The sequence below is a fragment of the Notamacropus eugenii genome, chromosome 1, assembly GCF_028372415.1.
Source record: "Notamacropus eugenii isolate mMacEug1 chromosome 1, mMacEug1.pri_v2, whole genome shotgun sequence".
Taxonomy (NCBI): domain Eukaryota; kingdom Metazoa; phylum Chordata; class Mammalia; order Diprotodontia; family Macropodidae; genus Notamacropus; species Notamacropus eugenii.
This window is the reverse complement of record NC_092872.1, coordinates 55,521,139-55,548,103: the sequence shown is the minus strand read 5'-3', so window position 1 is coordinate 55,548,103 and position 26,965 is coordinate 55,521,139. Positions and strand designations below refer to the sequence as shown.

The following is a 26,965-nucleotide window of genomic DNA, read 5'->3' as shown; positions in this document are numbered from 1 at the left end:
TAATCAACAAGTAGGAAAAAAAAATCTTTGCAGCGCAATTCTCTGACAAAGGTCTCATTTTCAAGATATATTTTTAAACTGTTTCAAATTTAGTATAATAGCCATTCCCCAATTGATAAATGGTCAAAAAATATTAGCAAACAATTTTCCAGAAAAGAAATCCAAACTTCCAATAGCATCATGGAAAATTGCTCCAAATAACTTAACAGAGAAATAAACATTAAAAGTAATTCTAAGGTTCTATCTCCTACCCATCAACAGACAAATAAGGAAAATGACAAATGCTAGAGAGACTGCAGGAAAACAAGACACAATGGTGCACTGCTGGTGGAGCTGTGGAGCTGTAAATTTGATACAATCAATTTTCTGGAAATTAATTTGGGACTATGACAAAAAAGTGACTACGCTACATACATACATACTATGGTCCATCAACAGCACTACTAGGTCTATACCAAGAGATGATAAAAAAAAAAAAAGGAAAAGGAATCATATGCACAAAAATATTTATAACAGCTGCTTATGTGCTGGCAAAAAACTGGAAACAAAGGGGGTGCCCATCATTTAGAATACTATCACATTATAAGAACTGATAAAAGGGCCAGTTACTGGATGACTCTTATAAACTGATGCAAAGTGATGTATGCACAACAAGGAAAACACTTTATATAAAAGCAGCATTGCAAAGATAGGCAACTCTGAAAGATTTATGAACTCTGATCAAAGTAATAACCAAACATGATGCCGAAGTACTGAAGGAGAAAAATGTTATCCACCTCCAGACAAAAAGAATGCAGAATGAAATGTACATTTTGGACAAGAATAATGTTGGAATTTGCTTTGGTTGACTATGCATATGTGTAACCATATATATGTGTATTTTCTTCCTTCTCCAAGGAAGGGAGAGGAAAAAAGGTGGAAGGAAAAGAAAAATGCTTGTTAATTGAATTTTTTAAAGTAATTAAGAGGGGAAAAGTACTATCTGTCAAATCTCTGTTGTTCATATGAACGAAATGTCATATGACTAAGAAAAAATACCAATTTAGCTTCAGGGGAAGCAGCAAGGGCCTTTAAACATCCAACTGAAAAATATATGGCCAACCAAAAGAACTATAAACTTGTGCATACCCTTTGACCCAGTACCACTACTAGATCTGTAGCTCAAAGAGATCAAAGAAAAAAGAAAAAGATCCATTTGTACAAAAATATTTGTAGCAGTTCTTTTTGTAGTGACAACAAACTGGAAATTGAAGGGATGCCTATCAATTGGGGAATAGCTAAAAAAGCTGAGCATATGATTGTGATGCAATACTACCATGCCAAAAGAAGTGATGGGCAAAATGGTTTCAGAAAAACCCAGGAAGACTTATACGAACTGATACAGAGTGAAGTAAAAGGAACCAGAACACTGCATACAGTTAACAGCAAAATCATAATGATGATCAATTGTGAAAGACTTGGCCACTCTGATCAATACAATGATCCAAGACAATTCCAAAGGACTCAAAACGAAAAATGTTATCCACTTTCAGAGAGAACTGGTGAACTCAGACTGGAAATGAAGAGTATAATTTTTTTCACCTTTTTTCTTCTTGCAACATGGTTAACATGGAAATATTTTGCATGATTTTACATGTACAACTGATACCACAATGCTTGTCTTCTCAGTGAGTGGGGGTGGGACTGAACAGAGAGAATTTGAAACAAAAAAATAAGCCTTTAACAGTTAAAAATAAATAATAATAAATGTCCAGGGGCACATGTGCACATGGTCAAAGTTTCAGTAAAATAATATAGACAAAATATTAAAATGCACTCTTTCTTAACACCAGGCTACCCAAAACAAAAAAATCTGAACAAAAAGCTATTTTAAAAGATGACAATATTGTTTCCAAATGGGAGTCAGTCATTGGAATCTCACTAACTACAAGGTTATACCCAATAATTTGGACAATATTTAGGAAAAAAATTACTTACTAGGCAACATTTAAGTTCTATAAGGTTTAAACACAAAATAACATAGTTCTGGTCCCTCAAAACAGTGTCATAAAGTCTTTTTCATTTTGTATCAAAGTTATCATAAAGACTACATGAAGTCAATTCTCCTTTACATGAACACAAGTGTGTGTATGTGTATACATATATGCAGGAAAACTATCTTGGTAGATCCACAATTTTGAAACGATCAAAAGGAATGCAATCCTACTCTAAAAGGAATCACTCTCAAACAAGGGAAGTTTAATTATTACATTTAATATGGCAAGAGATTCACAATTTTATCCCCCTTTATCAATATGGATCACAACTTCAACAGATCTCACTAGACTGCTCCATGAACGCTATCCCTAAAAAAAATTAATCATTCAGCAGTCAGTCTTCTGAAGGTCATGGCCTGTACACAGTTAGCTATCAGGAAACTGATGACAAGAGAAAGAAGGTATCTTTGAGCAGTCCTGCCCTCAAAGTCTTCCAAACTTTGTAGAAGAGCTAGAACAACTTGCCTTCAACTCCACCAGAGTAGAGAAATCATCATCACTGAAGATACATACATCATCATTGCAGTATTTTACATATCTCAGTTGATGATAACAACCCTATATATCAAGTACTTCAAGTATCCCATTTGAAAGATGATGAAGATGTTCGGTGACCTACCCACTAAAAGTTATCTTTTCATAGAAGCAACCAAGAACTTTCCTGGTTTCTTGGGAAGCGGGGGGAAGGGATGGAAAAGATGGAAAATTTCAAGAAAAAAAGGATAATCACAGGCTCAAATGCCATCAAAGAGAAATAAGATTTAAAAAAAAAACTAATGGCAATAAAGGGTGCACTGGTAACCTTTAAGGGTATGACTTTCTAGAACTGCAGAAAATTAAAGGAGGGAACGGGTGATGAGGAAATAGAGGCAACAAATATAGACTACTCATTCTAGAAAACTAATGGTAAAAAAAAAAACTCACTAGGAGAACAGCAAGAAAGGGAAACAGAATTAAGAGAAAATTTCATCAATAAAGAAACAACATTCAGATATGTGAAAGTGATTCAGAGGCAACAAGGTGGTCTTGAAATTTGGAAAAACGGCATTTGAATACTGACTCCTGAGTTTTTATTTTCTCATATTTAAAATGGGGGTAATAATACTTATAGTACTTCATAGGGTTCTTATGAAGAAAGCATTTCACAAACCATAGGATACTATGCAAATAATAGTTGTTACGGGAATAAGACATTGGAGAAGAAACACAATTCTGGAAGGAAAGAAGCAGCGTGTCTTTTAAGTACTCTAAATCCCAAAGTCTCCCTATAATCTTTCTCTTGCAAAACCCAAAGAGCTCTTTCATCCTGATCCATTACTTTTGAAAGTAGCAGACAGCCAACAGCTACAAAAAGACTAAAACCTGAGTTTCAAAAAATAGTATCCTAATTGAAAAATCCATTTTAATGATAAAATTTATCAGAAAGTCCTTTAGTAAAGTAAAACAGATACCATTTTGTATTATTATTTTAATAACTATAAGGTAGAAAATACAAGCATGAAACTTTTCAATTCAATTCAATAAAAATTTATTAAATACACATACATAATATGTGCTAGGCATGGGGCTAAGTGCTACAGATACAAAAAAGAGGCAAAAGACAGTCCTGGCCCTTAAGAATCTTACAATCTAAAGAGGGAAACAACATGCAAACAAATATATACAAAGCAAGCTATATAAATAAAGAGGAAACACATCATATTATACATATTTATTTACTATATTAGCATTTATATTTATATATTAATTATAAATATTATTATAAATAATTAAGTAGACAAAAGGAGAAATTAAAAGAGGGAAGGAAATGGAAATAACAGTTGAGAAAAGTTCCCTGTAGGAGATGGGATTTTAGTTAGGACTTAAAGGAAACCAGGTCAGCAGGTGGAACAGAGAAGGGAGAGCATCCCAGGAATGGGGGATAAATAGCCAGAAAGAATGTCCAGAAGAAAGAGATAAAGGATCCTTGTTCGTGAATAGCCAGCAAGCCCATGTCTCTCTGGATCAAAGAATACGTGTTGGATAGTAAGATATAAGAAGACTGGAAAGGTAGGGGAGGGCTAGGTTATGATGGGTTTTGAAAGCCAAACAAAGAATTTTGTATTTCCTCCTGGAAGTAATAAGCAACCACTGGAGTTTACTGAGTAAGACTGCCATGATAAGACCTACACTTTAGGAAAATTACTTTAGTGGTCAAATGGAAATTAGATTAGAATGGGGAGAGACCTGAGGCAGGAAGACCAACCAGCAGGCTATTACAGTGGTCCAGGTGTGAGGTGAAGAGGGTCTGCACTAGAGTGGTAACAGGGTCAGAAGAGAGAAGGGGTCATATTCCAGAGATATTTCAAAGGTGAAACAGGCAAGCCTTTGCAACAGTCACTTGACAACACAGATAGGAAAAAATTCAGTATGACTCCTAGGTCGTGAGCTTGAAGAAGAATGGTGTTGCCCTCTCCAATAACTGGGGGTAGTGTTAACGTTAGGTGGAAAGATGATGAGTTGTTTTGGACATGACATCCAATTCAAGATGTCTGAGAGGCAGCTGGAGAAGCAAAATTGAAGGTTAGTAGAAAGATTGGGGCAGGAAAGGCAGATCTGAGAATCATCAGCATAAAAATGGTAATTAAATCCATGGGAGCTGACGAGATTACCAAGTAAAGTAGTATAGAAGGAATCAGAAAAGAACCCTGAGGGATACCTATGGTTAGAGGGTGTGAGCCAGCAAAGGAGACAGAGAAGGTAACAGATGGTGGGAGTGACTGTAAACTAAGAAATCCATGTACTGAAATCTCCTCAATTTTACAGAGGTCTAAATGATGGCTAAAGTTGCATCTAACTCTAACATTCTATTTAGAGTATAATTAAAGGTACTAAAAGGAGTCTACAATTCTCAAAAATTCCTTAGAAGCAAAGAAAGCATGAATCACAGAATTATGGATCTAGGAAAAAACAAAATCTCTCTCAGATTCAACTTATCTATAAAATGGAGATAATACTTACACTACCCACTTCAAAAGACTATAAGAAAAATGCCAGGGATGGAGCCAAAATGGCAGAGTAGGACAGACCTGTTTTTAGGTCTACCCCCCAGAGCCCATAGAATGGCAGCAGAAAATGACTCTAGACAAATTCTGGAGCGGCAGAAGCCATGAAATAACCAAGTAGGGGAGATTTCCAGCCCAGAGCAGCCTGGAGAGCCAACAGGAAAGGTTTATCGCTCTGACTCAGAGCAGAGTGCAGTCCAGCCTTGGCCACACAGTCCAGCAGGGACAGGACTGGAGGAAGCGGAATCCCGGGCAGCAGCTGTAGATTTCTCACCACACAAACGCCAAAGACAGCTTCAAAGGTCAGTGAGAAAGCTCTTTCACTTGGATGAGAAGGGAACAGGGTCCTCCCCTAGCCCTCTGCCCAGAGTGGCAGCAGTCTCTGAGGTAGCAGCATCCATTTTAGGAGCCCTCAGCCTAAAGCCCCTAGGGGAATCAAGCTGCTGATCTGGATCTCAGCCCTGAGTGGTGGTCCTAAGATGAAGAGGAACACTGGCTTGGTGAAGCTGGAGACAGTTGTGGAGAACGAACCCTACTGGCAAATCCTAGGCAGAAAGGAGTACTTGTGGTTGCTCCCAAATTAAAGCGTAGGCCAGAAGAGGAGTAAACTCCTCTCACTTGATTGTGCCACCTTGGAGGAACTGAGAACTTACAGGTCCCTAAAGTATACCTTCTACTTGACAAAGGACTCAAAAGTCAACTAATTGGCTGGGAAAATGCCCAAAAAGGGGGGAAAAAATAGGACCATAGAAGGTTACTTTCTTGGTGAAGTTATTTTCCTCATCCTTTCAGATGAGGAAGAACAAAACATACCACTAGAGGAAGACATTAAAGTCAAGCTTCCTTCATCCAAAAGCTCCAAAATAAATTTACAATGGTCACAGACCATGGAAGAGCTCAAAAAAAGATTTTGAAAATCAAGTAAGAGAAGTGGAGGAAAAACTGGGAAGAGAAATGAGAGTGATGTGAGAAAAACATGAAAAGCAAGTCAACAGCTTGTTAAAGGAGATCCAAAACAATGCTGAAGAAAATGACACCTTTAAAAATAGACTAAGCCGAAATGCAAAAGAGGTCCAAAATGCCAATGGGGAGAAAAATGCTTTAAAAAGCAGAATTAGTCATATGCAAAAGGAGATTCAAAAGCTCACTGACAAAAATAGTTCTTTAAAAATTAGAATGAAGTAGATGGAAGTTAATGACTTTATGAGAAACCAAGAAATTACAAAACAAAAGTAAAAGAATGAAAAAATTGAAGACAATGTGAAATATCTCATTAGAAAAACAACAGACCTGGAAAACAGATCCAGGAGAGACAATTTAAAAATTATGGGACTATCTGAAAGATATGATCAAAAAAAAAGAGCCTAGACATCATCTTTCAAGAAATTATCAAGGAAAACTACCCTGATATTCTAGAACCAGAGGGTAAAATAAATATTGAAAGAATCCACCAATTGCCTCCTGAAAGAGATCTGAAAAGAAAAACTCCCAGGAATATTGTAGCCCGATTTCGGAATTCCCAGGTCAAGGAAAAAATATTGCAAGCAGCCAGAAAGAAACAATTTGAGTATTGTGGAAATACAATCAGGATAAAACAAGCTCTAGCAGCTTCTACATTAAGGGATCACAGGGCTTGGAATATGATATTCCAGAAGTCAAAGGAACTAGAATTAAAACCAAGAATTACCTAATCAGCAAAACTGAGTACAACACTTCTGGGGAAAAAAATGATCATTCAATGAAATAGAGGACTTTCAAGCATTTCTGATGAAACGACCAGAGCTGAATAGAAAATTTGACTTTCAAACACAAGAATCAAGAGAAGCATGAAAAGGAAAGCAGGAAAAAGAAATCATAAGGGACTTACTAAAGTTGAACTGTTTACATTCCTACATGGAAAGATAACATTTGTAACTCTTGAGAATTTTCTCAGTATTTGGGCAGTTGGAGGGATTATATACATATAGACAGAGGGGCACAGGGTGAGTTGAAAAGGAAGGAATAATATCTAAAAAAATAAAATTAAGGGTTGAGACAGCAATAGGAGAAGAAAGGGCAAAATGGAATGGGGCAAATTATCACTCACAAAAGAGGCAATAAAAAGCTTTTACAATGGAGGGGAAAAGGAGGGAGGTGAGAGGGGAAAAAGTGAAGGTTACTCTCATCACATTTGACTTAGGAAGGGAATAACATGCACACTCAATTTGGTATGAAAATCTATCTTATACTATAGGAAAGTAAGGGAGAATGATGAAAATCTATCCTACACTAGAGGAGAGTAAGGGGAGAAGGAGACAAGTGGGGTTTAGGGAGGGGATGATAGAAGGGAGGAACAATGGGAAGAGGGTGTAATTAGAAGTAAATACTTTTGGGGAGAGACAAGGACAAAAGAGAGAATAGAATAAATGGGGGACAAAATAGGATGGAGGGAAATATAGTTAGTCTTTCACAACATGACTATTATGGAAGTCTTTTGCATAACTATACATGTATAGCATATATTGATTTTCTACCTTCACAGTGGGGATGTGCAGGGAGGAAGGAAGAGAGAGAAGTTGGAACTCGAAGTTTTAGGAATGAATGTTGAGAATTGTTTTTGCATGCAACTGGGAATTAAGAAATACAGGTAATGGAGTATAGAAATCTATCCTGCCCTACAACAAAGGGGAGAAAATGTGGATAAGGGAAGGGAGGGGTGTGATAAAAGGGAGGGCAGATTGGGGGAAGTGGTATTCAGAATGCATGGTGTCTTAGGGTGGAGGGAGGGGAGAGATGGGGAGAAAATGTGGAACTCAAAATCTTGTGACAATGAATGTTCAAAACAAAAATAAATTAATTTAAAAAGGAAAAAAAAGGTCCAAAAAAAATAAGAAAAACTACATAGGACCTACATACATACATACACATACACACATACATACACACACACACACACCACCCCTATACAAGTTATTACTAAATAACTCCATTTGTTAATATGGAAACTAAGGCTCAGAGAAGTTAAGTAATCTACCCAAGAACTCAAGTCCAGGGTGTATTTTTCCACTATATTAAGTCATCCAGGGAGTATTACTAAGTACAAAGAAACACCTGTGCCTGTGCAATATTTCTCTATGTAAGAGGAGCTAAGTACATCTGTGGATAGTCTCCATATTCCACATACAGGAAATACATTTTTAAAAATTCATTAATAAGATTTCTTACTCTCCCTCCAAAAGTCTATTAACTGACTTTTTAAAAACTTTTCTTTGAATAGATAAATATAAGTAGTAGTAGCAGTAGCCATTGTCCTCCTTGTAATCATCACCACTACCACCACCACCACCACCACCACCGCCACCACCACCATCATCATCATCATCATCATCATCATCATCGTAGTCATAGTTGCTAACATTTATGTACCATTTTGAGGTTTGCAAAGCACTATGAAAATATCCCATTTCATTCTCACTATAACCCTGGGAGGTAGTGGTATTATTATCCCCATTTTATAGTTGAGGAAACAGATGTTAAATGATTTGCCCAGGGTCACACAGCTAATGTCTGAAGTCACATTTGAATTCATGTCAGCCTGACTCCTGGCTCAGCATTCTATCATGGCACCACCCAGTTACCCTTAATATCTCTAAGTCAGATGCTTTGTTTTTTTAGTCTTTTCTTTTATTGTGAGCTTAAATTATTGAATATTTTTAAAGAAATATCATTCTAAATGTATTTTTAAATATCACTCAGAAAAATAATAACCAGAATAAAGTACTTTCTTCAAAGTGTGAAAAAGCTCAGATCTTCATTTTAGAAGATTATTATTTCCAAGAAGAAATTTTAAGATCTTTCACAATATTTAAGAGGAATTTTTTTTAAGAATGTATCAATAACTAAATCCTATCAATAACCTTCTAAGACATGATGTCACGGATCTAGAAAACAAACGGTGATTAACAAGTTTTCAAAACCAAAAAAAAAACATTAACTATCCCCAAAGTGGTTTCTACCAAGCAAAAAGAAGTGGCTCAAGCTTATTAACAAGCAATCTACTTTATATTCGTGAAGCTAATAGAGAATTGGGAGAAAAGACCAGACTTAGAAACTATATGAATCATCCTTTCCCAGTTTATTCTAATCAGTTTGCCACCCACTTGTGACCCAAAACTATCAGAAGTACTGTCAAGTTACTTAATTGCTTCTAAAATTTAAATTTCTGTAGAAATTCAAACAATCTTGTAAGGTAGGATATAACATGGTACAGTCAATTAGACTTAGGCAATAAACCTTTGTTAAGTGCCTGTCATGTGCTGAACACTGCACTAAGAACAGGGAATACAAAGAAAGGTAAAAGACTGTGAAACTCACAATCTAATAAAAGAGACAACATGCAAATAACTATATATAAAAACAAGACAAATAAAGATATATACAGATATATGATAAACTGGAAATAACAGTCAAGAGAAGACAAATGAGTTCAGAATATAAAGAACCAAGTTTGGGCACAAATTCCACTATTTGCTAGTAGGATCACTTTGGGCAAATCATAACTTCTCTCACACCCAGTTTATCTATAAAATGGGGATAATTCTTATACTACCCACATCAGAACATTACAAGAAAAATGCCTCATAAACTGTACTGCATTATATATGCAATATATGTATACATTTCATATGGAATATATGTATACATACATATACATATATGTACATAAAATATTATTACAAAGTAACCCCACTTTTTCAAGAGAAATTGATGCTCAGAGAACTTAAGAAAACTACTCGAGAACTCAAGTCCAAGGATAAAGTCCAAGGAGCATTTTTTTCCATGACACTAAATTACTAACAGTCAATAGAGTATCACTAAGTACAAACACCCTGTTAATTTTTTAATAATGGACTTCAAAATCACTAATAATATATCACAAAAAAAGGAAAACCATCAGATCATAAAACAATATTTTTCAGAGCCATAAACTTTATCCTTCCAAAATACTTTTAATTTCTTTATTAAAGTTAAACATATACTTAAGAGGTTAAATTCTAATCTTGCATAGGGATAATAGTATGCCCACTGGATTGCACAACATACAATAGTAGATAATGGTTGAGAATTGAGGCCTTGTATGGTCAGGATATGCTTAATAGCAGCTTGGCGTTTCAAAACACAAGGGGAAAACCAAACTCAAAACCTGTAATGTTTTAAAATGCTAGAAGTGCCATTCTTAGACAATAACATCCTAAGGATCTGAAATTTATTTTTTAAAAAAACAGGAACATCAACACCTAATTGGAAAGTAACAGCTCAAGCTAATCCAGCATTAGAAATGGTAAAAAGGGGTAGCTAGGTGGCACAATGGATAGAGGACCAGCCCTTGAGTCAGGGGGATTTCAAATTCAGCCTCTGACACTTGACACTAACTAGCTGTGTGACCCTGGGCAAGTCAATTAGCCCCAAGTGCCATGCAAAAAAAAAGAAAGAAAGGAAAAGAAACGGTTAAAAAATAAAACTTTCTGTTCTATTAGGTAACCACTAAAATTAACAAAAATCTTCCTACCTTATTCCCACAAATTAGCAAATTTATTCCCTCTTTTAGAATCAGATTGTTAAAGCTAGAGAGACCCTCTTTTTGTTTCATAGTTTGAAATATGACTTGTCTGTATCACATATTAGGTTACTAATAAACAGAGGGAAGAATAGGAAACATGCCAGAGTTAGGTCTGGATTCAAATCTTATCTCCACCAGTTACTATATGACCCTGAGGAGTCATTAAACTCTCTGGTCCACAGTCTCATCATCTGTAAAATGAAGATGTTTGGACTAAATGTTATCTAAAGTGTCTTCTAGCTATAAATTAATATCTCTATGAACTTTGGTCTCTTGCTTCCATTATCCAGTGCTTAAAGTAGTCTGGTGAATCATATGCTGCTATGGCTACTAGGGCTTCCCATAGTGCCCACCTGTCCTAGAAAGCTGCTAGTAGGTCTTTGGCATTTGAGAGTGTCACTGATCTCTTTTACTAATCATATTCTAGCAAGGGCAGAGCCAAGATGGCGGAGTAAAAGCATGCACTATCTAGAGAGCTGTCCCCAATCCCAGTAAAATACCTGTAAAAAATGGTTCTAAACAAATTCTGGAGCTGTAGAACCCACAGAATGATGGAGTGAAGCAAATCTCCAGCCCAAGACAACCTGGAAGGTCTCCAGGAAGTATCTATCACACCACACAGGGGGCAGGGCGCAGTTTAGAGTGGGTCGTGCCAACACAGACAAGACCTAAGCAAGCCTTGGGGAAAATGAATCTCGGGCACCTGTGGCAGTTTCCAGACTTTAGAACACTAAAACACCAAGGACAAATTGGAAAGTCAGTGGAAAAAGCCTGTGGGACCAGTGCAGGAGAGTGGAGTGGTCTGGCCCCAGGCCCAGGGAGGCAGAGGGGGAAGGGGGCGGGGGAACCTGCAGGAAACACAGCAGCAGCAGGGGCAGAGACAGCAACTGTTTCTGGAGCTCTAGGCCCACAAACTGTGGGAGAATTGCTGCTGATAATACACTCCTCACCCCCAGTGGAAACAGAGATCCTACCTTGACAAATAACTCAAAAGTCAAGCAAATGGCTGGGGAAATGAGCAAAAACTGAAAAAAGAATCACACTGTAGAATCTTACTTTGGTGACAAGACAGACCAAAACATGCAAACAGAAGACAACAAAGTCAAAGCTCCTCCATTCGAAGCCTCCAAGAAAAATAGGAATTGGTCTCAGGCCATGGAAGAGCTTAAAAAGGGCTTTGAAAATCAAGTAAGAGAAGTAGAGCAAAAACTGGGAAGAGAAATGAGAATGATGCAAGGAAATTATGAAAAAACAGTTAACGGCTTCCTAAAGGAGACCCAAAAAATGCTGAAGGAAGTAACACTGTAAAAAACAGATTAACCCAAAAAGAGATTCAAAAAGCCAATGAAGAGAAAAATGCCCTAAAAAGTAGAATTGGCCAGATGGAAAAGAAGTCCAAAAGCTCACTGAAGAAAAAAGATTATTATTATTATTAAATAAAAGATTATTAAAAGAAAATTAAAGATTAGAATGGAGCAGATGAAACCTAATGACGTTATGAAAAATCAAGAAATTATAAAACAAAACCAAAGGAATGAAAAAATAGCAGACAATGTGAAATATCTCATTGGAAAAACAACAGACCTGGAAAATAAATCCAGGAGAAACAATTTAAAATTATAGGACTATCTGAAAGATATGATCAAAAAAAAAAAGAGTATAGACATTATTTTTCAAGAAATTATCAAGGAAAACTACCCTGATATTCTAGAACCAGAGGGTAAAATAAACAAAGAATCCACCAAATACCTCCTGAAAGAGATCCCAAAAGGAAAACTCCTAGGAATATTGTAGCCAAATTCCAAAGCTTCCAGGTCAAGAAGAAAATACTGCAAGCAGGCAGAAAGAAACAATTTGAGTACTGTGGAAATACAGTCAGGATAACACAAGATCTAGTAGCTTCTACATTAAGGGATCAAAGGACTTGGAATATGATATTCCAGAAGTCAAAGGAAGTAGGATTTAAACCACGAATTACCTAATTAGCAAAACTGAGTATAATACTTCAGGGGGAAAAAAGGTCAATTCAATGAAATAGAGGACTTTCAAGCATTCTTGATGAAAAGACCACAGCTGAATAGAAATTCCGACTTTCAAACACAAGAATCAAGAGAAGCATGTAAAGGTAAACAGGAAAGAGAAATCATAAGGGACTTACTACAGTTGTACTGTTTATATTCCTACATGGAAATACAATATTTATAATTCTTGAGACTTTTCTCAGTACTAGGGTAGTTGAAGGGATTATATACATACAGAGAGAGGGCACATGATGAGTTGAATAGGAAGGGATGATATAAAAAAAAATTAAGAGAGGAATATGGTGAGAGGAGAAAGGGAGAAAAAGAATGGGACAAATTATCTCTCACATATAAGAGGCAATAAAAAGCTTTTACAATAGAGGGGAAAAGGGGGGAGGTGAGAGGGAAAAAGTGAACCTTACTCTCATCACACTTGGCTTAAGGAGGGAATAACATACATACTCAATTTGCTACGAAACTATCTTACACTACAGGAAAGTAGGAGAGGAGATAAGTGGGGTGAGGGGGAATGACAGAAGGGAGGGCAAATGGGAGGAGGGCGCAATTAGAAGTAAATACTTTTGAGAAGGGATAGGGTCAAAAGAGAGAACAGAATAAATGGGGGCAGGATAGAATGGAGGGAAATATAGTTAGTTAGTCTTTCACAACATGACTTTTATGGGAAGTCTTTTGCATAACTACACATGTATAGCCTACACTGAATTCCTTGCCTTCTCAGTGGGGATGGGTGGGGAGGGAGGAAGTGAGAGAAGTTGGAACTCAAAGTTTTAAAAACAAATATTAAAAACTGTTTTTACATGCAATTGTGAAATAATAAATACAAGTACTGGGGTACATAAATCTATCTTGTCCTCTAAGAAAAAGAGGGGATAAGAGAAGCGAGGGATGTGATAGAAGGGAGGGCAGATTGGGGAAAGGGTTAATCAAAATGTATGCTCACTTGGGGTGGGAGGAGGGGAGAGATGGGGAGAAAATTTGGAACTCAAAATCTTGTAGAAATGAATGTTGAAAACTAAAAATAAATAAAATTTAAAAAAAAGAAAGCTGCTAGTATAGGAGGAGCACATGGTTTGTGAAAAGAGCACTGGACAAAGGAATTTGCTTTGCCTGATAATGCCTGTTTAAGGGTTTTGGTTTTTTTGTTGTTGTTGTTATTGTTCATTTGAGCAGAGAAGGAAAGATGGAAAGAAAATAAATGTTAGTTGAAAAAAATAAGTTTTTTTCCAAAGAGCACAGGACAGGGAACCAAGAATACTCCCTGACCTCAAGGAACACATATTTTAATGGAAGAGACAACACAGATATAGGGGTTAGAGTTCACAGGCACAGAAATGGGAGATGGAATACTCTGCACAACAGCCATGATGGCATATACTTATAATCAGTAATATTGGGGAGGCTGAGACTGGTGAATCACTTGAGCATGGAAGTTCTAATGAACAGTAGAGATAAAGCTGATCTGATTTCCATACTAAGCTCCACACCAATATGGTGAGCCCCAAGGGAGGCTAGAAGCAAAGGAGGTGCTATCTAAGGAGGACAAACTGCACCTGGTCATGAAAGGGAAAAAGGTCAAAGCTTTCCATGCCAATAAGTGGTGCAACTGGACCTGTGAGAAGCCACTGTACTTCTAGCCTGAGAGAGATATGGAGAGCTAGTCTTTAAAGGGGAGGGGGGAGCATTTATCATTGAATTATGGAGTACATGGAAGGTTCTTAGGTTATACTCTGCATTATTTTGTTAGTCAGTTATGGTATTGTTCTGTATATGCTACTTGAGCACAGGGATCTACACATAATCAGAGATTAATAACTGCTTCTTAAAAAAAATGAATGTTACATTAGTACCACTCTCTATCCACTCTGAGCAGCACAAGCCACTTAAGTAGATTTGGTATATATTATGTCACAGCAACAGTGGCACCATAAAAAGAGAGCAGGATGGGTAGAGATAGCCATGCCAGGGAGGAACGTACCTGGAAGCTTCCAAGACAGTCAATTATAGCACTATGCCACTTCTCTGTAGTAAGATAGCTGGACTTTCCAATACAACCTAAGGTATGTCAGAACAAGGGAGAGGGGCAGGACACTGGAATTTATAATATTCACAGAAAAAGTGAGAATTCCAGATCCTCTCAGCTACTAGTGCCTATCCCAAATAATCTTGTATTTTATACACACACACACGCACACACGTATATTGTATTTACATATATGTGTACCTGTTGCCTCCTGTTGCCTCCCCAGAGAAAACTTAAGCTCCAACTTAAGCTGAGGTTTGGTTTTGGTTTTTTATATCCCCAGGCCTAGTACACAGTAGACACTTAATAAATGCTTGCTGAAAGATTACTGTCCATTTAGCAAATCTTCCAGGAATAATAAGTAAGGTGAAAGTCCTTTAGAACCTTCTTGGAAGTTCATAAGTACATTCATTAAAAAATGTCAACTATTAAGGAGCCTACCAAGGTATTTATTACAGTATGAGGTGGAGTTTTTTTTTTAATTGGCTACATATTTTCTAATGTTCCTTTAAAATCTAAAATTTTATTTGCTAAAGGAAATGTCTGTAACAGACAGGAAAGAAATCACCAATTATCTAGTCCCAAAATTACCCATTTCTAATGGTCTATCTACTAACTGTAGTTACTGCTGGAGAGCTGTCTGGAGAGTATAAGATGCTTGAGTTAGCCATAATTAGAGACAAATGAGAAAGCACTGTTCACAGATTTAATTCAATTGGCATACTCAACATTTTAATTTGGCATTAACAAAACATTTCTAAAACTTGAAAATTAATCCTTTAAAACATTTTACAAGGTATAATCAAAAACTGGTTCAAAAAGGTAATCTATAACACCCCTTCCAGCTTTTAACTCCTAAAAATCCTCAGAAATACAACCACTGGTGCTTCTCAGAACACCTTTTTTCCCCCAAAGTTGAACCAAAATTAAACTAGGCATATTGAAGTAAGTAATATTTTGTGCTGCTCTAATTCAAAATCACAGAACCAGCTAGAAAGACTTCTGGCTCCACTTTTCACAGTAACGTACTACACAGCCCATTTAATGTACCTCTCCCTTCAGTGTTCACATTTATATTTATTTTTTTCAAAATTAGTTTACTGATCTAAATTCAAAATCATAGCTAAGATCTGGTGATAGAGTTGTGAATTGGCCCAGCCATTCTGGAATACAATTTGACGCTATAATAAAAAAGTAGCTAAACTGTGCATGCCCTTTGATCCAGTAATATCACTACTAGGCCTCTACCCCAAATACAGCAAAGAACAGGAAAAGGACTGATAAGTATAAAAATATTTGTAGCAGTTCTTTTTTGCAATGCAAAAAACTAGAAACTAAAGAAGAGCCCATCAATTGCAGAAGGGCTGAACAAATTATTACCTAGAAATAAAATGGAATCCTGTTGTTTCATACTTAATGATGAAAGGGACAGTTTCAGAGAAACCGGGGAAGACTTATACAAACTGATGTAGCATATAACACTTAAAACCAGAACAAGCAATATTTTAAATAAAAACCATGAAAGACTTAACAACTCTGATCAATACAATGATGAACCATCATTCCAGAGGACTGATAATGAAACATGCAACCTGTACCTCCTGACAAAGGATACACTCAAAATGCAGAATAAGACATATATTTTTAAATATGGTCGAAATAGGAATTTTGCGCGACTATAAACATTTGTTACAATGGTTTGTTTTTTGTTTTGTTTTCTGGGTGGCTGGAGAGAAGAATAATGCTTAACTGGGGAAAAAAGTAAGAAAAGATAAGTAACAACAACTAAAATGTTTTCACAAAAGATACAGTACTGACTCAACTACAGAGACATCAAATTTTAGACTGAGAACTAGGACCTTAGAGAACACCTAGTCCACTTCTCATTTCACAGAAGAGGGAACTGAAACACAAAGAGGAGAAAGAGTATATTAATTATGCTGTTTCCAAAGTATGAGGTAACATGGAGTAGCGGTGTAAGTACTAAACTAAAAATACCAGAAAAGGTAGGTTCTTGTCTCAAATGTGCATCTAACTTACAAGTAACATCTTATCTCTGGTCCTGTTTCTTTGCCAATGAAATTAAAAGGCTTAACTAGATAAACTAGATAAATTCTACAAAGTACTTCTGACACAAAATTAGCAAATCTCAGAGTTGGAAGGGACTTCAGAATACCTTAATCAAAATATCTTCTACAACATCCCAACAGGTAGTCATTCAATCTCTGCTTGAAACCCTGTGAAGAACTACTTTTCAAATCAAGCCATTCTATTTTTGGACTAGTTATTACATTTTTCCTTGCAAAGCCTATCTATCTGCAACTTCTACCCAGTGCTCCTAGCTCTGCCCTCTGATATCAGACTATCTTTATCTTAATCTCTTTTCTATTAAAAAAAAATCTTTTAAAATTCTTGAAGACTGCTATCATCTAACTTACTTGCCATCTTACATTCTCTCTCTCTCTCTCTCTCTCTCTCTCTCTCTCTCTCTCTCTCTCTCTCTCTCTCTCGCCTTTCCCCCTCAAGCTACACATTCCAATTTCTTTCAACTAATTCTCATATTGCACATTCTCAGCCCCTCAGCCCTCACCAGCCTGGTCTCCTTACTCCAGATATTCTATAGCTTGTCAATGTCCTTTCTAAACTGTGGTATCGCTAAGTAAACACAACATTTTAGATGCAGTCTGCCCAGGGGAGTGGACAGCAAAGCTTTCATCTCTCTTGCTCATGAGGCAATGCTGATCATAAAACAGCATTAGTGAAGACAGCATTAGCTTTTTTAGTAGCCATTTCATACTGCTGAGCAATAAAAATATCCAGATCTTTTTCACTGCAACTTCCATCTACCTTTATCTCTCTCATATTGTGTCAATGTTTTTAGATTCAAAGTAGAGAACTTCACATTTATTCCTCTTTTATTTTATCTTCTTAGATTCAAATATTTGTTCTAGCCTGCTGAGATCTTTCTGGATCCTGTCTGTCATCTAACATGTTAGGTAATCTTCCCAGCTTTGTGTCATCTTTTCTTTTATTGAGTAATCAATCAATAAGGATTTATGAAACACCTACTGTGCACCATATGAGAGGCAATATGGCCTAGAAGAGAGAGAAGGAGGCTTCAAAATCAAAAAGATCTGGGTTCAAGCCCTGCCTCTAATGTACACAGACTGTGAGCCTGAGTAAGTCTTAACTTGCCAGTGTCCCCTTGTAACTCTCTTCAGATTATAAATCACAGAGGCGGGATGTATCTAAACTGAAAATTACTTTGAATCTAGTGACTAAAAGAGTTCCAAATCTACCCAACTGTTCAAGAGTCCACATCTCTCCATGCTGTCTGCAGAGAGAGCATGAGAAACTTTACCATCAACAACAAAAACGTTTATATAGCACTTACTATGTGCCAGACACTGTGCTAAGTGGTTCTACCAGTTTCCTCCCCTCCAAATTACTGGGTTCATCTTTTGTGCTTACTTTTCCATATAAATGCTATTTATTTGCCTAACAGAATCTAAACTTTTTAAGGGCAGGAGAGATTTCTTTTTGTCTTTGTAGTCTTAGCAGATGCCCAGTACCTGGCACATAGCAGATAATAAAAATACTAATAGTAACAAATAATACCCAATTGATAAATGGTCAAAGGATATGAACAGGCAATTTTCAGAGGAAGAAATTAAAGATATCTATAATCATATGAAAAAATGCTCTAAATCACTATTGATTAGAGAGATGCAAATCAAAACAACTCTGAGGTACCACATCACACCTATAAGATTGGCAAACATGACAGAACAAGAAAATGATAAATGCTGGAGAGGATGTGGGAGAGTTGGAACACTAATTCATTGTTGGTGGAGCTGCGAGCGCATCCAACCATTCTGGAGAGCAATTTGGAACTATGCCCAAAGGGCTACAAAAATGTGCATACCCTTTGACCCAGCAATATCGCTACTAGGACTGTATCCCCAAGAGATCATAAAAATGGGAAAGGGTCCCACATGTACAAAAATATTTATAGCAGCACTCTTTGTAGTTGCCAAAAACTGGAAGTCAAGGGGATGTCCATCAATTGGGGAATGGCTGAATAAATTATGGTATATGAATGTAATGGAGTACTATTGTGCCATAAGAAATGAGGAACAAGAAGACTTCAGAGAGGCCTGGAAGGACTTATATGACCTGATGCTGAGTGAAAGGAGCAGAACCAGGAGAACTTTGTGCACAGCAACGACCACAGTGTGCGAGAGTTTTGTCTGGTAGACTTGGAATTTTGTAATAACGCAAAAACTTCTTATAAAAAAAAAAAATCCCAAAGGTGGCTCTCAAGGCAAAATGCCTTCCACACTCAGAGAAAGAAATATGGAAGTCATTCACAAAATGTAGCAGATCATGTTTGTGTATGTATATGTGTTTGTGTATCATGTTTTGATTTGTTATATGATTTCTTTCATTTATTTTAGTCTGACTACATAGCATGACTATAGTGAAAATATACTCAGTAGGAAAGTATATGTAGAACCCATACAGAATTGTATGCAGTCATGGGGAGGGAGGGGGGTAGTGGGGGGTAGGTGTGGGGGGGATAAAATCTCAATTGTATGGCAGTGATTGTTAAACATTAAAAAATAATAAAAATAAATTTTAAAAAAGTAAAAAAAAAACAAATAATAATAACTATATATAGTAAATATTAATAACAAATGCTTGATGCATGAATATGGTTTTGGGGAAGAGACCTATGATGTAAATTTTCTTCTCAACTGATGAAATCTATATGTCCACTTAAAATAAAACGTCTATAAACTTTCAACCAGAGACTCCACTACTGGGCTTATACCCCGAGAAAGACATCAATGAGAAAAAGTTCCTATATACTACAAAATGTTTATAGCAACACTTTTGGCGACAGCTAAGAGTTAGAGACAAAAAAGATGTCCATTAATTGGGGAATGGCTGAACAAACTGTGATACACAATATAAAGCAATACTGCTATCTTGTCAGAAATAACGTGTGTGATAAATACAGAAAAGTATGGAAAGATCTTGATGAACTGATGCAGAATGCAGTAACCATAGCCAAGAAAACAATATACACAGTAACTACAACAATGTAAATAAAAAGAACAATGACATACCAAAAAAGGTAAACATAACAAAATTACAAATATCAAGTGGGACCTGAATGAACAGATATCCATAGAGGAGAGTTCTCTGGAAGTGGGGGAAGGAGAGATACATGCAATTCTATGATGATGTAAGAAATAGAAAATATCACTAAGTATTGTTGTTGTTACTGTTTGGCCGTTTTCAATCACGACCGCTTTGGGGATTTTCTTGGCAAAGACACCCGAATGGTTTGCCCCTTCCTTCTCCAGCTCATTTTAAAGATGAGGAAACAGAGTTAAGTGACCTGCCCAAGGTCACACAGCTAGTAAGTGCGTGAGGTCAGTTTTCAACTCAAGTCTTCCTAACTCCAGAAGCAGCACTCTATCCACTGCGCCATGATGATCAATATATCCATTTAAAAAAGAAATACTTGTCTCCTTTCATTCATATTCACTCCCAGTCTCAAATCTCCATTCTGCCTACCAAAGGATACTGATAAACAGCTATTATCTGAGACTTAAAATGTCACCAAAAACATAAAAATTGTTAATGCTACCTACCTAATAAGACTATTTCAAGGAAAGCACTTTAAATATATATTAAAAGGAAATATCTGAGTTATTAGCAAGTATATTTTTCCTGGCTAGCATTCTAAGACCTGTATCAACTGTCTCTCCTAATCTCTCCTAAGACAATACATTATTCTACTTAGAATAAAGTCCCTCTGGCCTAAACAAGCTAATTTACTCACTTATCCCCAACTCAATTTGCTCATTGTTTTGCCTTTGCAAACTTCATTGATCCTCTCAGGTTATTCACAACCACTACTCTAATGAAAATATAACTCCAAGAAAATTTCCATGATTAATCCTACCTGAAGTAGGCTGCTCCCCTATTCTGTGGCCCCTGTGCACTTATTGTCTGTTTTTATTACATTCCCACAAATAGCTGTTAACAAAAAGTCTAGAGACCACTCTTCTAGAGCCATAAGTTCATAGAACCATTAACTGGTGAAGGCACTATCAGAAGTCTTCCAGTCTTCCCTTTATCTTACAGACCAGCTGAAAACTAGAGAGGCTAAGTGACTGAGATCATAGAGATAATAAGTGACAGAACTGAGATTTGAATCCAGATCCTTGCACACAAAATTCAGCAAGATTCCTGCTACACAGTGTTCTACCATTTAACTCAATGCCCTTGGACAAGTCCCTTTCTCTGAGTCTCAGTTTCCTCATAGGTAAAATGAGGCTGGAATAAATTATAGAATACCCAACTCCAATACACTGTCTTCTCACATTTGATATACTACACTTGTAGCTCTTGAATCATTCACTCTCAGTAAGTGCTTAAAAGGCACGGGGAATATAAAAATAAAAACTAGAAATCCCCAATTTCAAGTTTGCAATCTAATAATGATAATACTTATGTACAGTAAGCGTGACACAAGACTGAATATAATAAGAGCACAGGAAAAGTCTAGGCAAAATGCTGGAATATTTGATAATCTGAAAATTTCATGGAGAAAGTGGAACCTGCATTGATCCTCAAAGAAATAGAAAGATTTCGGTACCAAATACATGAAAACAGGGAATTACAGGCAAGGAAGACAGCCTGCACAAATGCACAGAAGAGGGAAAAGACAAATTCGGTATATCTTGCAGTAATGTAAAACAAAGCTAGAAGAGAAAGTTGAAGCTAGATTGTGGAAAAGCTTTAAATATCAAAATAAGGAGTTTGTATCTGTATCATGTCATACAGATAATAAGAAGTTAACTATTAATGGTTTTCAGCAAGGGAGTGATATGGTTAAAATTGTACAAAGACTATTTTAACTGCATATGAAAGTCTAGATTGGAAAGGGGAGAAAAGGAGGTAGGGAAAATAATTACCAAAGCTATTCCAATATCCCAGGCAAACAGGTAAAGAAAGTTTGAACTAAGCTGGCAACAGTGTGAATGGTAATGAGGACAACTGCTATTTGAGCCTATATAGCCTGTGAGAGGGAAAGACAAAGATGATTCCAAGGTTACAAGTCCAGATTTTCAGAAATAGCTTACTTATTCTATAGCTTAAATTCATACCTGTCAAATTGGCAAAAAACAATTTAAAACAGAAACAGTCACTATTAGAGGGGCTATGAGAAGACAGGTACATTAAGTGATGACTCTATAAAGCACTACTACTGTTGGTAGATTTATTAATTACTCCAACAGTTCTAGAAAACCATTTAGAACTATATAATTGTGCTAAAAAAAAAATCACTAAACTGTTCATACTCTTTGACTCATCAATCATACTACTAGGCATATGTGGGTATCAACTCATTAGGGAATAACTAAATATATGATATATGAATAGAATATTATTGTGAACTTAGAACTATGTTCTAAAGTTACTAAACAGTGCATACTCTTTGACCCAGTGACATCACTACTGGACTATACATCAAAAAGATCAAGGAGGTCAAATATGTACAAAAATATGGATAGCAGCTCTTTATTTGGTGAAAAAGAACTAAGGTGGTACCCATCAATTGGGGAATGGCTGAACAAATTATGGTAATGTATGAATATTATGGCATAATACTTTCCTATGAAAAACAATAAAGGGGTCAAATTTCAATGAAACCTAGGAAGACCTATATAAAATGATGAAGACCAAAGTGCACAGAATTTGATGAATAATTTATACAATGAAAACAGCACCATAAATACAATTTTGAAAGACCTAAAAACTCTGACTAAGGGAACGACCAACCACAATTCCAGAGGACCCAAGATAAAACATGCTACCTACCTACTGGTAGAAGTGATGGACTTGAGGTGCAGATGGAACATTTTTTTTGCACATTATCAATGCAGGATTAGTTTTGCTTGACTATGCATATCTGTTACATTGGTTTTGTCTTTTTTTTAATTTTTCCAATGGAGGTAGAAGAGAAAAAATAGATTTTTATTAATTAATTTTTTTGAAAATTGCATGCTGAACACATTATATACTTCAAAAGAAATGCAAGCTATAAATAACAGATTCACAATTCCATATACAATTTTCTTCTTCTGTTCTACAATGTAGATGGAAATGTTCATTTTAGTTGTTTTGTTAAATGTGGAATATTTTTAAAAATGAAAAGAATATTATTGCACCATAAGAAATAATGGATACAAAAGAATTTAAACAAATGTGGGAAGATTTGTATGAACTAAAAGAGAGTAAAGCAAAAAAGCACCAAGAGAACAACATCTACAGTAAAGAAAAACAATGCTAAATGACATCAGAATTCAGATTAATGTAATGGCTAACTTGACTTCAAAGGCTGAAGATAAAACATACCTTCCTCCTCTCAGTAAAGAGGTGATGGAATCCAGGTGTGGAATGAGGCATATGCTGTCAAATATGGTCAACATGTTAATTTCTTTTCCTTAACTGCACTCCTTTGGTTATTACAGAGCGTTCTATTGTGAGGGGAGAGGGAAACTGAGAAAAGGCCAGGTTCGGAAAAATGCATCAATAAAACATTTTTTTAAATAAATATTTAAGATATTAGTTAGGAGAGACAGGTTTTGGGAAGTCAGCCAGTCAATACACATTTATTAAGCACCTACTAAGTCCTAGGCACTTACTAATGATAGAAATAAATGCAAAAGACAGTCCCTACCTTCAAGGAGCTCACAATCTAATGGCAGAGAAAACAAGCAAACAAATGTGTACAAACAAACTACATACAGGAAAAATAGGAAATAATTAAAAGAGGTATGGCACAAGACTAGGGTAGTTCTAAAAGGCTTCCCATAGAAGATGAGGTTTTAGTTGGGACTTGAAGGAAGCCAGGAAAGCCATTAGGCAGAGATACGGAGGGAGAGCACTTCAGGTATGCAGGACAGCTAGAGAAAATGCCCAGAGTGGAGAAATGGAGTTTCTTATTTGTTGAACTGCCAGGAGGCCAGGAGGATCAAAGAGTATATAGTGGTGAACAGGTTGTAAGAAGTTTAAGGGGAAAGGGGGGGGAAGGGAGGAAAGGGAGACATTGTGAAAGGCTTTGAAAGCCAAGCAAAGGATTTTGTATTTGATTTGTATTTTTATCTATAAATTGTAATTTTTGTAAATTGATATGTATTTTGATTTGATGGAGCAATAGGGAACCGCTAGAGTTTACTTAACTGGGAAGAGAAGGGGGAGTGACATGGTTGGGCCTGCAATTTTAAGTAGCCAACCCACCAGTAGCCCATCACAATAGTCTATGCATGAAGTAATGAGGGCCTACAACAGAGTAATGGGCAGTACCAAAAGAACATAGGGGATATATCTGAGAGATGCTGCAAAGGTGAAATTGACAACCCTTGGCAACAAATTGGATCAGGGGGAGTGGTTAAGAGATAGTGGGGAGTTGAGGATGATACCTAGGTTTTCCCAAGCCTGAGGGACTGGGAGGACCGCGTTGCCCTCTACAGTAATAATAATAATAACGATAATAACAGTCATAGCTAACATTTACATAGCACTTACTATGGGCCAGATACTAAGTAATTTATAATTATTATCTCATTTGATCCTTACAGCAACCTGGCAAGACAGGTACTATTATTATCCTCACTTTACAGTTGAGGAAACTGAGACAAATAGGTTAAGTGACTTCCCTAAGGTCACAGCTAGTGTCTGAGGCTAGATTTAGGTCTTCCTGATTCCAGACCAAGGTTCTATTCATTGCACCACACAGCTGACCCACATAACATGCAAGCATTATCTATTTCAAAGAATCAGAATATATCTAACACAAAAATTATACTAAACATAACTTAAATCTATCTTGTAATAAATCTGGTGCCAAGGAAGACTTCATATTTATAAATAAAGAGTGCTCTATCTTGGAATGTCCAGTCTCTAAAACGATAATCAACAGAAAACAGTTCTCTTACTTTTCCTATATTTCCTACTGTTTAAAAAAAAAAAATCTAGATAATAAATACAGGTAAGTATTGTTACAGTGTTTTTTAAATCCTAAATTGGCAAGAACTAGCATTTTCAAAATTCTGTCCTTTTCTTTTCCCCTAATATTCTATACACTGATGCTTCATATCATAAGAGAGATTCTGAGTTTTTAAAGACTATAACATTTGAGAATAAATTCTGATAGGCCCTACACCAAATGGAAAAGATGGGCCAGGCATGAACTGTGTTCAAGGAACAGACTTGTTAACTTCAGAAAAGCTCATCACCAAAATGTTGGCCACAAAGTGATTAAATTTTTAGGCAAGGGCAACTCATGAAAACTATGGCATGGATTAGTTTCAATCCATATTGGTGGAGAGAGTACCCAAATAAAATCACTGCCTCTTTCAAGTACTGAAACAAATATCTTTGCATTATCCCTAACTGTGAAGAACACTTAACTTCCTACTTCGGAAAGAGAATGGTGTAAGACCTCATTCTGAAACTCTAAGAGACCTACTCCTTATCTCAAAACTCCTTAATATTATCTCTCATTTGCTCTTTCTTCATTCTAATCTCTGATGAAAAAACTGCTCCACTACCACCACCACCACAAGGGCCAGACCTTCTAATTATACCCTTGATTCCCTCCCCTCCAGTAAAAATCATCTCCCCCCTCCCTAATCATTAAATACTGGAATGCTACAAAATCCCCTGAATTCCCAGCTTCCTACAAAAATCCAGATTTTCCATATCCTTAAAAAAAATCTTCACCTAGAGTTATCACCCTCTGAAGTTATTCTTCAACATATCTTTTCCCTTTTCTAGGCAAACTCCTAAAAAAAGTTGTTTGCTCTTGATGCCTCCACTTCCTCTCCTCTCACTTCTCAGCCTTTTGTATTCTGAACCCATCATTCAAGTCAAATTGTTCTTTCCAAAGTTATAAATACTATCTTAATTGCCAAATCCAATGGCCTTTTCTCAATTATCATCCATCCTGACTTCTCTGCAGAATGTGTGACATTGCTAACCACTCTCTCATCCTAAATATTCCCCTTTCTGGGTTTTTCTGATAATGTTCTTGCTTGGATCTCCTTTTACCTGTCTGCTCCTTCTCAGTCGCCTTTGCTGATCAATATAATACACACGGCGAGTTTAACCCAAGGTTCCACACTGGGCCCTTTTATTTTGTCTCTGTCTCAATGACTACATCAGATTCCATGGGTTATCATCTCTATGCACCATAGTATAATGGAAAGAGTACTGGTTCTGAAGTCATAAGACCCATGATTTAAATCACACCTCTTTGGGACCCAATTTTCTCAAATGTAAAATGAAGGAGTTGTTAAACTAATTGGCCTTCTATCTCTAAATTTAGGACCCTATGACTCCCAAATCTAGACTATCTTGTCCTGGTCTCCCTCCTGAGTTACAGTACCAAAATATCAACTGCTAATTGGACATTTCCCACAAGCATCTCAAATGCAAAATGTCCTGAATAGAATTCATTATCTTTTCTCCTAAATCTACCCCCTTTCTTAACTTTCCTATTTTTCTTTAGGATATCCCCATCTTTATGGTCACATAGATTTGTAACTTCAGTCATTTTCTGCTTCTCAATCTCTTACCCCACATATCCAATCAGTATTGTCATTTCTACTTCCATATCTCGCATATCAGTTCCATTCTCTTCACTCATACAGGCACCAATACTGTTCAAGCCCTCATCAGCTCTCATATGGTCTACTATAATAGTTTAACTGATCTCCATGGCTAGAGTCTTTCTTCCACATAGATGCCAAAGTGATACACCTAAAGCACAGGCCAACCAAATCATTCCCTTTTCTCAAACTCTAGTGGCTTCAGTGAAGCTGTAGGATCAAATACAAATTCCTTTGCTTGACATTTAAAGCTCTTTACAATCTGACTTCAAGCCTACCTTTCCAGTTTTATTATACATTCCTCACCCCCCACATTTCTACAGTCAACCAGACTGGCCTGTCTCCATGTGTATATATGTATGTGTGTGCATACACACACATACACACACACACACACACACACACACACACACACTTTGCACAAGATGTCTCTCCACCATAACTAGAATGCCCTCTGTGCCTGACCTTACCTCAGCCTCTTAGAATTGCTGGTTTCCTTTTAGAAAGCTTTCATTGACCTCCAATCCCAAG

General features: G+C 36.6%; 1 protein-coding gene across 4 annotated transcripts in view; it reads right to left on the bottom strand.

Moving 5' to 3' along the window:
* Nucleotides 1-26,965, bottom strand: part of PDPK1 (3-phosphoinositide dependent protein kinase 1) — a 136,222-nt gene that overhangs the window by 61,676 nt on the left and 47,581 nt on the right. Inside the window, exon 1 of one of the 4 annotated variants that reach the window (XM_072602374.1) lies at nt 22,641-22,745. The exons of the other annotated variants lie outside the window; for them this stretch is intronic. The gene's annotated coding sequence lies outside the window, so the exon portion shown is untranslated. Of the gene's footprint in view, nt 1-22,640; nt 22,746-26,965 lie in introns of those variants that run through there. 4 annotated transcript variants of the gene reach the window in all.